Consider the following 15,000-nt stretch of genomic DNA (forward strand, 5'->3'; position numbering starts at 1 on the left):
ATAATAATAATAATAATAATAATAATAATAATAATAATAATAATAACAACAAATATTTAGAGCCATTATTATCTGCTCAATTACTGAAGTACAGAAGTCCTTCCAAAATCCCCTGATCTGAGGTTCCCTCAAGACATAATCACTCTTTGAATATTCATCAGATACAGGTCTTCCCCCAGGAGCTTTGTAATCTCGAAGGACATTGCCTATGGCATCCGAGGGTTATGATGTATTAAGGGATTAAGAGTTAAGATTATTCCCCTTAATGTGTGTGTGTATATATATATATATATATATATATATATATATATATATATATACATATATATACTATAAATATAAATATATATACTATAAATATAAATATATATACTGTACATATAAATATATATACTGTACATACATTTCCGTATATACATATATACATGTATGTATCTATGTAGATATATATATATATATATATATATATATATATATATATATATATATATATATTTATGTACATATATATATATATATATTTATGTACATATATATATATATATATATATATATATATATATATATATGTATTCATGTACATATATATATACATATATATATACATATATATATATATATATATATATATATATATATATATGTATTTATGTACATATATATATATATATATATATATTTATATATGTATGTATATATATATATATATATATATATATGTACATAAATACATATATACATATATATATATATATATATATATATATATATATATATATATATATTTATATATATATACATACATATATATACATACATACCATATCTATAGATATAAAAAACACCTTTACTTCGGAAAAAAAAACCTAAGCGTGTATGAATCTATTACCCAAATGTTTCTCCAATTAATTATAAATCAATGCTTCCTTTAACTCCATGGAAACCAGTAGCTTACAGTAGAGCGAACCCATCACAGACAGACAAGGTTTCAGATTGACGCTCAGTGCAAGCGACGCCTCTTCAAGCCATGTTTTGTGTCCATCCGTCCATAATGTACCCAAAGGGTTAATGATGCATTAAATTTACAGGTGGATAGTTCCTTCTGGTGAAACGTCTTTCCTGAGTTTATAAATATGTTGACGTTTATTTTATGTTGAATTGGCTGACATAAGTCTCTTTTCTTACATTATTATTATTATTATCATTATTATTATTTTTATTATTACTAGGCCAAGCTACAACCCTAGTTGGAAAAGCAAGATGCTATAAGCCCAAGGGCTCCAATAGGGAAAAATAGCCCAGTGAGGAAAGGAAATAAGGAAATAAATAAATGATGGTAACAAAAGATCTGTTTTAATGTTGTTACTGTTCTTGAAATATCTTATTTCAATTGTTCATTACTTCTAATATATTTTATTTATTTCCTTATTTCATTTCCTCACTGGGCTAGTTTTTTCATTGTTGGAGCCCTTGGGCTTAGAGCTTCCTGATTTTCCAACGCAGGTTGTAGTTTAGTTGATAATAATAATAATAATAATAATAATAATAATAATAATAATAATAATAATAATAATAATAATGTTAATGGCAATTATAATAATGTATACTTAATAATGATATTCATATTGATACTATTTATAATAAAAATAATAATAATAATAATAACAATAATAATGTGTAGTTAATAATGATGCTCATAATACTAATATTATTTATGATAACTAAATAATAATAATAATAATAATAATAATAATAATAATAATAATAAATATTCGATTGTCAAAACTAACTCAAATTAACAAATGATCTATTAATTCATGGGTGATAAAACCATTTTAATTTGAAGCCACTAGTTGGAACAATCTCTTTAAAAAACAAGAATTTCCCTGTGCTTGTATAACGTTGGTATCTGATATCAATTAAGAGTATTTCTGTTTGAGCCAAGCGAAAGTAGATATAAGAAATATGCCTTTGAGGAGGTATACAGATATGCAATGCAGATATAAGCAATACGCTCTGATGAATTATACATATATGCATTGCAAATAAATTGTTTTAACAAAAGTAAGTGTCGTCTCAAAGCACAACAAAGATGTTGTTTTGAAAGGTTGTGGTGAAACAAAAATTAAATACTATGATCTGGAATTACAATATCTTTGGTCATTGACATAAAAGAAAGATGAAAAATAAAATGAGGTTATATGGTGCAAAATATATGCAGTAAACATATAAATACTTGAGATTAAAATAATGGAAACGTGATATAGAAATATCTAAAGTCTTTACCTTAATCAGAAGATGTAAATATAACTTGTTATAGAACAAATAGAGAGATTTAATATAACTTTTTATAGAACAAATAGAGAGATTTAAAAAGAATTAACAGACAAGACTTGTAGCTGAATCTCAAGACAAAAATTAAGTCCTGAGTAAAAAAAAAATCTATATAAGGAGAGTTTTACACAGCCTCTTTTTGAGAACTATAGACGAAACTTTGGACATTACATCAAAATCAAGTGATACCAGTAAAGAAAAAAATATACATAAAATCGTTTTACCCAAAAAAGTAGGAATTTATTATAAAGAATAGAATAAACTTATTTTTTTCAAAGCACTGAAAAAAAAAATCAATAAAATTCAAACATCGAAAAGCTGAATCCTAAAATAGGTTATAGGAAAAAAAATTATTTGAAAATGTTGATGTTTCATTACTGATAAACATGTCCTAATCCTTGTATTCAAAATAGGTGTTTTATATAGTGAGTTTAATTAACTTTTTAAGAGCACTATGAGTGTCATAAATTGGAGGGCCCAATCACTGAACTCTGTTATAAGTGACGTGTCCCTAGAATCATAAGGTGTGATGGGTTTGACAGTATATCTCCATCACAGTGGAGAATTCCACAAAACCTAACAATTCAGCATGTTGAGAGAGCAAGATTGCATCTTGTTTGTGAGAATTGGTCAGTACTATTCGAGCGATCAGTAGACGAGGTACTCTCCTGAGAGTATCGGCTGTACACACTGTATTCACGAATCTTTTTGTTTGACAGTATATTTCCATCACAGTGGAGAATTCCACAAAACCTAACAATTCAGCATGTTGATAGAGCAAGATTGCGTCTTACTTGCCGAGGGTTAGTCAGTACCAATTGAGCGGTCAGTAGACAAGGTACTCACCCGAGATTATCGGCTGTACATCATAGTGGAAAATTCCACAAAACCTAACAATTCAGCATGTTGAGAGTGCAAGATTGCATCTTGCTTGTGAGAATTGGTCAGTACCATTCGAGCGATCAGTAGACGAGGTACTCTCCTGAGAGTATCGGCTGTACACAGTGTATTCAAGAACCTTTTTGTAATAAAATGAAAAAAAAAAAAATGTTCCGATGTTTCATTATCCATTGACATGGGACAAACATGACTCACAAGCACTCTTGAAAAAGATTTGAATCAAATAAAAACTTACTTCCGATAAAGTTCCACCAATTCGGATCCACAATTTTGCGAAAGAAGTTGGGTCTGTGCTGAGAAAAACTGGGGCAGAATGTAAGCTGCTGAAGCATCTTGAAGCTGAGAAGGTGTTCTGGCACAAGCTTGAGATGTAAAGACAGATAGAGATATAATATCTTCAGTTTTTCTCACATAAACATTGGGAAGTTCTTCTAGCACAAGCTTGAGATGTAAAGACAGATAGAGATATAATGTCTTCAGTTTTTCTCACATAAACATTGGGAAGTTCTTCTAGCACAAGCTTGAGATGTAAAGACAGATAGATAAATAATGTCTTCAGTTTTTCTCACATGAACATTGGGAAGTTCTTCTAGCACAAGCTTGAGATTTAAAGACAGGTAGAGATATAATGTCTTCAGTTTTTCTCACATAAACATTGGGAAGTTCTTCTAGCACAAGCTTGAGAGGTAAAGACAGGTAGAGATATAATATCTTCAGTTTTTCTCACATAAACATTGGGAAGATCTTCTAGCACAAGCTTGAGATGTAAAGACAGAGAGAGATAAGGTCTTTACAGTTTTTCTCACATAAACATTGGGAAGTTCTTCTCGCACAAGCTTGAGATGTAAAGACAGATAGAGATATAATGTCTTCAGTTTTTTCTCACATAAACATTGGGAAGATCTTCTAGCACAAGCTTGAGATGTAAAGACAGAGACAAATAATATCTTTTGAGTTTTTCTCATATAAACATTGGGAAGTTCTTCTCGCACAAGCTTGAGATGTAAAGACAGAGAGAAACTGTCTTTTGTGCTTTTCTTACATACAAATTAGAGTTCTTCCAGCATAAGCTCGAGATGTAGACAAAGTGAGAATTTGTTTCGTGCTTTTCTCACAAATAAAAATTAGTTCTTCTAGCATAAGCTCCAGATGTAAAGACAAGGGAGAATTTCTTTATGCCTCTTTCAAGAAAAAAAAATTGCGAGTTCAAGCACAAGTCAGAGATGTAGACAGTGAGATATATATTTTGTTCTTTTTTCCATGAACCAAAATATGGAAGTTCAAGCACAAGCCAGAGATGTAAACAATGAGATTATATCTTTAGTGCTTTTCTCACAAATAAAAATAAATAATTAAATCCAGAGGAATTAATATATGCCAGTTGCTGCGCAAGGACCGCTCTTGCTACACGACCAGAAGTCAGAGTAAAACTGGGGGAGGTAAAAAAGCTGCAACGTCGAATACCAACACAAATGACGTCCGAAATGGACACCCATCAAGATCAATGGTTAATCCTCCTTATTCCTGCACAAAAAAAGCCTGCGAAAGGTTCAGCATGATCTAGCAAATCCATGTCGATTGACAAAAAGAACCACCGCACGCAGTAGGCAACAGACGTGACGCCATGTCATTTATAAAGACGTATCATAACATTCTATTCTATTGTCTCAAAATTATATTTGATCCTTTCCCTTTGATCTTTATAAGCTCAATTTAATGACAAATGTCTTTTCTCTGTGGTATTAGATACTTCACTCCTCTTTAGCATGTATCTATAACAAAAAACGCAGCCGTTTCTAGTCCACTGTAGGACAAAGGCCATAGACATGTACTTAGTCATGCCAGAGGTCTGGCCATTTCCCTCACCATGCTGGCCACTGCCGATTGGTGATGGTGGGAGACAATAGTATGATCACTCATAGGAAACCAACCTAGTATATTTCACTCCTCTTTAGCATGTATCTATAACAAAAAAACGCAGACGTTTCTAGTCCAATGTAGGATGCAGGCCATACACGTGTACTTATTCATGCCTTAAGTCTGGCCATTTCCATCACCATGCTGGCCACGGCCGATTGGTGATGGTGGGAGACAATAGTCCGATCGCTCAGAGCAAACCAAACTAGTATACTTCACTCCCCTTTAGCATGTATCTATAACAAAAAAAACCCAGACGTTTCTAGTCCACTGTAGGACAAAGGCCATAGACATGTACTTACTCATGCCTCAAGTCTGGCCATTTCCATAACCACGCTGACCACTGCCGATTGGTGATGGTGGGAGACAATAGCCTGATCGCTCATAGCACACCAAGCTAGTGTGGGTGGCCCTGCCTAGTATCATTTGCTAATCATGACGATACTCAAACCCTTTCATCACGTTAAGGTATCCCCACTCAGAGAGGGTTAGTATGTCTCTAAAACAGAACAAACACATCAATTTGAATAGCTTGAGTGCTTGTAAACATTATACTCGTATAACACATTCTATTATAGGAGTTCGGGATTTCTGCATGTAATAAGCATATAAGTGAATGATACACTAGCTTATAAATTAGCAGATATGAATATACAACAAAATTTATCTATCAAAACATGTACCTGTATTTATTAAAAAATCTCGGTATCCATCTCTTAGAGTACAAATTTAAATATTATATATATACATATATATATATATATATATATATATATATATATATATATATATACATATATTTATATATATTATATATATGTATATATATATACGTATATATATATATATATATATATATATATATATATATATATATGTATATATATATATATATATATATATATATATATATATATATATATATATATATATATTAGGGTACGCGACTCGTCAAAAAGGATGGCTAAGTATTTCGATAAATATGGCACACACAGAGACCTTCCCATCCCTTGTGGTTTCTGAGTATTCATCTCGGGGTACAACCTCTCACCAGAGTACAACTACTCTCTGTCCCCTAGAGACCGAGTAGTTATACATCTGGCAATGCCGCTTAGCGCGCCCGGAAGAAAAAAAAATATATTTATATATTCATATATATAACCAGATACTTTCCCTTTATTATACCTATACACATATGTACATACATACACACACACACACACACACACACATATATATATATATATATATATGTATATATATATATATATATACAGTGGTACCTATCTAATCCAACACACGGTAACCGGATGACAAAAATTCAATGACAATGTCAGAATAATCCTGAGCTTTCATACTATCGATATCACTATTATAACCTCAATGAATGCATGTTATATATTCCCCAAGTTTACCTCTTGAACATCAAGAGATTCTACAATTTGAGACCACATGATTGTCCTTTTATGTGCATCTCATAGTTCATGGTAAAAAGGCCCAAGTTTCTGGAAAGTTATTTTTTGGTCGAATGAAGTCCTCCTCGCTCCTACTTCCAGCAAATAACATGCGCATGGAAGTTACTTAAGAACAGAAACCGTTATCTATCTATGTATAGTATTGTCACAGTCTCATACTTTATTAAAGTAATTTCATTATTTTGTTGTTAGGATAATCATTAAGATTTGAGATTGTATATTAGTTATGCTTAATTATTGCCGGTATTTGGTGTTCGATTTTGTGCATTTGCTTCTTGTTTTCCTTACTTTTGTCAGGGATGGTTTAGTTCGATTTGATGATCTTTGGGAGACGAGAGAAGTGATGTCATACCACATGCCCTTTCCAACAGGATGGTTTGAACTGGTCCTTCGTCGAAGACAGACGTCCCCTGCATTACTACCATTACCTCATTAACCATGTAACTTCCGAGGAGATATATCCGAATCTCGTTGATCTTCAAAACCTTGAATGTACTGGATTACCAGGATTCTTACAACTTCAATACTAAATTTCGTCAACTCCTATGACCTCAGAGGTTTACCCGACCCCAAGTTCTAGAAGACCATACATGTGAATTAGGATTATCAAGAAATCTGTGATTGATTAAATGATCGAAGTCTGATCTTTAAAAATATGTCATTCATGTATTTTCTTTTGTCAATAGCATTTTGCAGATTTTTTTGCTTTTACCTATTCATTGTTTGAATTGTTTTATAGATGAAATTTAAATATCAATCATTTCATATCTAGTTATTTAGGTGTAACTGGGAAGGCAACTGCAGTAGATTCGTATTTTAGCAGATCGATCCCAGCCTGGGACCGAGAGTTTAACCTTTTTACTGGGGAAACCACTGCTGTGGGTTCGCATGGCAGCAGATCGATCCCAGCCTGGGACCGAGAGTTTAAGCTGTTTACTGGGGAGGCCCCTGCTGTGGTTGGGCAACACAGTGAGGGGTTGCACTTGCCCGGCTGACGTTCTGGTGAGCATCTATTCTGATGAAAATGGAGCTGAAACAAGACACCTTTAACGTTTAATTCTACGAAAACAGCCTCTACTTACTTGAGAAGAGAGTAAAGAGATATGAACTTGAGGTCACAAGGTGATCCATCGTCTCCATCTTTCCTGTTTACAATTTCCGAATATCTGAGCAATCAAGAGCAAATGGCCGAGGTCTCACTTCACTTAAATATGACAAGAAGTCATAAGTCGTGCTGACTTGAAACGCACAAAACATGAAATATATATAATAAAGTTTAAAGCACTACATTAAAGTGTAAATTATCTAAATTTGAAGTTTAAATCAAAATCATATGAGAACAAGCACCACTAGACAAGGTCTCCATTGATGGTTTCGTGACCAACTGCTTTTCCTTCGAAGTTTGAGTTTTTAACAAAGTTTAAATCACGCCATTAAGTGATTATGAAAATTTGGAGTTTAAATCCAAATCATAGGATAACAAGCACCACAAGGCAAGGTCTTCAATGTCCGTCTAGTGACCAACTACCTTTCCCTCGAGTCTTTCAAGTGTAAATGATCAAAATTTGAATTTCAAATCCAAATCACATTAGAACAAGCACCACTAGGCAAGGTCTCCAATGTTCCTTCAGTGATCAACTATCTTTTCCTCATTCTTTCAAGTGCAAATGATCAAAATTTGAAGTTCAAATCCAAATCAAATGAGAACAGGCACCACTAGTCAAGGTCTACAATGTTCGTTCAGTGACCAACTACCAATCCGAGTCTCTATAAGTAGGGTACCTCCCCTTCGAAGTTCGAGTCCTAAGTAGGCTTGCCATGAGTGATACCTTTCCAACGACAGATATGTAAATGCAGGGGACAACGAACCTTAACCTTACTGCAGATAATTGTAAACCACATCAGTGCAACAAAGACCTACCAACAAATGGCATGCAAGGACAAAGGCTGAGATGGAGGACACATTCGTGACATTACCAAGAAAAGGATGGCTTCGGTCTCAACGCTGTAATAACACTACAGTGCCAGTTGCATATAAGAGAGAGATAATGAAGTTGCTAAGTTTCAGAGATGACGTTGCTAATTAGGAATACATACACAAAGACAATTGGCAAGAGAAAGTACTTTTCAAGTTTATGGTCACGCTGCAAGGCCAGGCGAGACGAGGTGTCAAATCCCGCCAGTGTGAGCAGAGCTTTGTTTATATACTTTTTGCGCCACCAGGAGTAATAAAAAATAAAAAAAATAAAAAAGATAGAAAATGGGTAGAAGTTCGGGGATACCATTATCACTATCATATCACTAGTGTACTCATCCCATCAAAAATGACTGCTAAATACTTTTATAGATATGCAGACACATGCATCCCTTTCTCACCAGGGTATGGCTACACCCTCTTCCCAATACATGAGAGAGGTCCCCCTTTTATTTTGTTTCATTTGTTTGATGTCGGCTATCCCCCAAAATTGGGGGAAGTGCCTTGGTATATGTATGTATGTATATATATACAGTATATATATATATATATATATATATATATATATATATATATATATATATATATATATATAAAACATATATGTATATATATATAAGATATATACAGTATATACATATATATTTATAATATATATATAATATAAATATACATACATATATATATATATATATAAAACATATATATATATATATATATATATATATATATATATATATATATATATATATATATATATATATATATATATACACTATAAAATATTACATAAAACATATAATTCTCAAAGTGGACAACCCTGCTTATATCATTTATTGAAAAAAAAAATTAATATAAGAAAACATATGTATGGATAAAGCTATGTCTTTCAAACATAATCCTTATATAAGCACAAACTTATGAACTTACGCGCTGCTATTTACATTTTCCAAACTGTTGTTTTCCTTGTGAGGATGAGAAAGTTGTATCAATAAAATGCCGACCAAGAAAAACCAATCAATTTCGAAAGGAAAAAAATAAAAGATTTTTTTTTAGTTCAGTTATCGAAATGCTTTTATTACATTGCTATGTAGATTGGATACAAGCATTACACATTCAATTGTGAATATAAGATAAAATACACACTAAACTATTATTATTATTATCATCATAAGCTAAGCTACAACCCTAGTTGGAAAAGCAAGATGCTATAAGCCTAAAGGGTCCAGCAGGGAAAAATAGCCCAGTAAGAAAGGTAACAAGGAAATAAAAAACTACAACACAATTAATAAAAAAAAAGAAAAAAAAAGAATATTTTAAGAGCAATGACATTATAATAATACACATATTTGAAGGCTTAAAGGCCGCTCATGAATGCCAGAGGCGAGGGACAGTGATATTGCCCTATCACACAGGACAATGCCCTAGAGACTGACCATATTACATATGATCAGAGCCCAAGCCCCCTCTCTACCAAAGCTAGGACCAAGGAGGGCCAAGCAGTGGCTGTTGATGACTCAGCAAATAGACTTATTGGCTTCCCCAAACCACCCATACTTAGCTCACAAGGATGGTGAGGTTGCAGCGACCAAAGGAACTAAAGAATCTGAGCGGGAGTCGAACCTCAGTCTGGCAATCACCAGGCATGGGCGATACCTCTTCAAGTGTGGCTAAAAAAAATTTGATAATTCTTACTAAGAAAATACTTCCGCTCTGGAGATGATTGAAACTAATTCCTAACTGATTGTTAATAATTGTACAGGGCACCAGCCACCCGTTGAGATACTACCGCTAGAGAGTTATGGGGTCCTTTGACTGGCCAGACAGTACTACATTGGATCCCTCTCTCTGATTACAGTTCACTTTCCCTTTGCGTACACATACACCGAATAGTCTGATCTATTATTTACAGATTCTCCTCTGTCCTTATACACATAACAACAGTGAGATTACCTAACGATTCTTCTTTACCCAAAGGGTTAACTACGTTACTGTAATTGTTCAGTGGCTATTTTCCTCTTGGTAAGGGAAGAAGAGACTTTAGCCATGGCAAGCAGCTCTTCCAGGAGAGACATTCCAAAATCAAACCATTGTTCTCGAGTCTTAGGTAGTGCCATAGCCTCTGAACCATGGTCTTCCACTGTCCTGGGTTAGAGTTCTCTTGCTTGGGGGGTACACTCGGGAACACTATTCTATCTAATTTCTCTTCCCCTTGTTTTGTTAAAGTTTTTATAGTTTATATGGGATGTCTATTTTAATGTTACTGTTCTTAAATTATTCAATTTTCCTTGTTTCCTTTCCGCGCTGGGCTATTTTCCCTGTTGGGGCCCTTGGGCTTATAGCATCCCGCTTTTCCAACTGGGGTTGTAGCTTAACTTGTAATAATAATAATAATAATAATAATAATAATAATAATAATAATAATAATAATAATCTACGGAGAAAATGAAGTTACAATAATGTACATTAATAAGTAATCTATCATAAAGACCATGAAATGCAATTTGCAATAAAATATACCACATGGACTGTGAAAGAGACATGTGGTTAAACTGTATATCTAAAAGCTTCATTGCATCAAACACGTGCTTTCTAAAAGGCCTAAAAGATCTTAAATTCACACCAACATACAATTAAAAACAATAGTTTTCAGCGGTGACAAAAGGCAAAAGTATAACAAAGACGGTATATTCTAAAGACCGGAAAGTTCTTCTATCAAAAACTTGCGCGCATTAGCTCTCCGCCAGCACCATCTATTGACCACGCGCCCAACTAAAATTCACTGAAAAGATCTGCGGGTATATCACAACTATTTTTTTTTTTCATATATATAATTTAAGCCTTTGACAGTGGTACACATTACTTTTCTACAAAATATGCCTTTTCTTTAATCATAGATGCATTTTATCATTATTCAGCAGTACAGCAGTGACACAATTCTCACTAAGCGCTTTTTTTTTCTCGACTCCACATGTAAACAAAAGACCGAACTACTCAGCGCCATCTGTTGCCAACGCACGCTACAAACAAGGAAAAATGCTCACATAAAATCCAGCAACTTTCCGGCCTTCCCTTTACGGTCTTTGATAAATAACAATAATCAAGTCAGTAGGTGCTTCTGATTTGGAAATTCTTTCCTGATGTAGATTTTCCTTCATAGTATCAAGCAGATGTTCAAACTAAAGCTTCAAATATCAAGTTCTAGTATTCATCTCAAGATACAACTTTCAAAAAGGCTTTGAATCAATACTTAGATTAGTCGAAACACCACCCATTGTACAGGGGTCACAGCGGAGCTAAAGACTTTAATCTCATCCAATGAAAATTTGACCAAAATCCCTTATTTGTTTCAACAATTTTTGAGAGGGAATCTCACTGAAACTTCATTTTCTCTACATATTCACAGTGCAAGATGGACTACATAACAACTTGAGTTGTAACCTCGATGATGATGATAATAATAATAATAATAATAATAATAATAATAATAATAATAATAATCACTGGAGCACTAGGGACCATACAGTACGTAAGTCATTGAAAAGGAATCTTGAGAAGGTAGAAGCCGATATAGCCCCCAGCCTTGTGCAGAAGAGTGCGCTAATTGAAACGGCATATATCGTGAGGAAAATTATGGATTCCTTAAAAGAAATCATATTACTAACATAACCACTAAATCAATTCAGCTTTTAAGTGGCAACCTTTACATTATCATCCTATCTGGTTTGATCCCATCTTCGTGGCCTCTCTCTCTCATGAGACTCTTCAAAAAAAAAGACGACGCCAGGTTGGGATAATCAGAAAGGCAGACGCAGAATTGTGTTCGTCATTAATGTACTTCCAAGTGGCAAATCTGTATAATACATGCTGCGGTGAATTGGGGAGGATTACCACAATTCCCAGTGATGTTCGCGTATCGTATGACAGCTACGTACTGCGCCATGATGGGACGAGTCCGGTGAAAAACAATTTCCTGGCCCTTGCTTGCTGGTCCCTTGAAGTAGCCGTAGAATCTATAGGTGGGTGAATCGTAACCAGAGAATCCGTAGGGAGAAAAATCTAGATCAGTTTGCGGTTCAGTTCCTACCTTGATTTCAATGTCACGCATTTCTGCAGCATTATTATTATTCTGCACGACAATTTTAATTCTGTGGATAGGCTTCACACGGCCCAAATCCAACATGAAAAAAGGATTGCTTCCGTGAGGCGTGTGGTAGCATTGATTCAAAACCCCGTGATCATAAATCCCATCTACTAAGTTTTCCTTTACTCTCACTTCAAGGGGACCAGCGGGGGGATCCCCACCGAGTATCTGTGCCCCGACAGCATAGTCTGGTTCAATGTTGCTAGTGAAGCAAGTGGTAGCAGTGTCTGTCTCATTATAACCAAGAACAACAAACATGTCGAAGAGGAGGCAATTGGTGTTAGAGGCTGGATCTAGACACCACAGATTGCACCAATCCACTTGGCTGCATGAAAGTGAGCAGTACATTGTCAAAAGACTTGGAGAGTTAACGAGGGGTAGAGTCTTGCTATCGCTATTCCGAGCTCCTGAACTAAGACGAGAGAGAGATACTTCAAGTGGACGGTAGTACGCTCCGCTATTCAATTCTACGGAAATAACTGAAATTCCTAGAAAAGTGACTATGACAAGTAATAGTCTGTGCACACTCATACTGATGCTGTTTGATGCCATCACAGTTGAAAGGTTGATAGTTTCCAAATCCTAACAACTGACCCTCAATAGCGAGCTAAGACACTGAAGATTATACACTTAAATAATTTGCTCAATCATTAATATCATTAAATCAAAAGCTGGGGTTTCAAAGTCAGGTTGATCACTTAAAAAAATCCAAGTTTTTTTTCTTAATTTCTCTAGCTACTTAAGGTTCAATGTAAACATTTATTTTCAAAGGAAAAGGTACGCCAATATTTTTCACTTCAGTCAACAACATACGATTATTGTCAGCTAAATTTGACGCTTGCATTAGCAATACACTTTTGAATATACCACAAATATAAATGTGCTGCCAAACAAGAAAGTAAACACCATAGATAAAAAAGAACAACCTTGTAAAGCTTATGGAATAAATGAAACTTTATATAAAATTCACTTTACAGACTAAATATTGTCTAAATTTATCCTCAAAATTTGGATGGAGAATGCTCTTAAACCATCCTTGCAAATCACTATAGTATACAATGAATATTAAATATTCTCCAAAATAATTTCAACAGTATTAGAATCAGTTGTTGCTTGAAGATTGATAGACAGCTTTAACTAAATATCGTCAAGATCAATGACAGGTTTCTTGAAGGTTCCAAAAACGATAGCTAAGTTCTTCTTAAAAAGTACCAGAATCAGTTGTTGCTGCTTGGAGATGGATAGACAGCCAAGTTTCTTGAAGGTTTCTAAATGAAGAGCTACTTTCTTCTTGTAATGTTTCCTGTCCACAGATTCTTTCTTGGTAGGTTAAAGGTTCCAAAAACGATAGCTACTTTCTTGGAAATTTCTTGCCAACAGTCCCTTTCTTGGCAGGTTAAAGGTTCACAAAACGATAGCTACTTTCTTCTTGAAACATTTCTTACCAACAGTTTCTTTCTTGGCAGTTTAAAGGTTCCCAAAACGATAGCTATTTTCTTCTTGGAAAATATCCTGTCATGTTTCTTTCTTGGCAGGTTAAAGGTTCCCAAAGCGATAGCTACTTTCTTCTTGGAACATTTCTTACCAACAGTTTCTTTCTTGGCAGGTTAAAGGTTCCCAAAACGATAGCTACTTTCTTCTTGGAACATTTCTTACCAACAGTTTCTTTCTTGGCAGGTTAAAGGTTCCCAAAAACAATAGCTACTTTCTACTTGGAAAATTTCTTGTCAACAGCTTGTTTCTTGGTAGGTTAAATGTTCCCAAAAACGATAGCTACTTTCTTGGAAATTTCTTGCCAATAGTCTCTTTCTTGGCAGGTTAAAGGTTCCCAAAACGATAGCTATTTTGTTCTTGGAACATTTCTTACCAACAGTTTCTTTCTTGGCAGGTTAAAGGTTCACAAAACGATGGCTACTTTCTTCTTGGAACATTTCTTGTCAACAGATTCCTTCACAGCAGGATATTGCTTCTCATTTTTTTTTCCAAGTGAATTATACCTCTGAGGCAAAAGGACTTGCGATCATTAGTCCCCTGATAATGACCGAAGTAATCTTCTAGAATTCTTCCAGAAAAAAGGGATGAGAAAACAACAGTTCGACTTGTTCTGATGACTGCTCAGCAAACACTGGAACTCAAGCGGCTAGAACAATCTGGACTGGCAATAAGTACCGTTATCTATTAGATTAAAAGGTCGACATAAATTGGCTGCACACACCAAAAATCACAGGTACTAAGTGCAATTTCAAGCCTTGTAA

The sequence above is a fragment of the Palaemon carinicauda genome, chromosome 2, assembly GCF_036898095.1.
Source record: "Palaemon carinicauda isolate YSFRI2023 chromosome 2, ASM3689809v2, whole genome shotgun sequence".
In the NCBI taxonomy this organism is placed as follows: domain Eukaryota; kingdom Metazoa; phylum Arthropoda; class Malacostraca; order Decapoda; family Palaemonidae; genus Palaemon; species Palaemon carinicauda.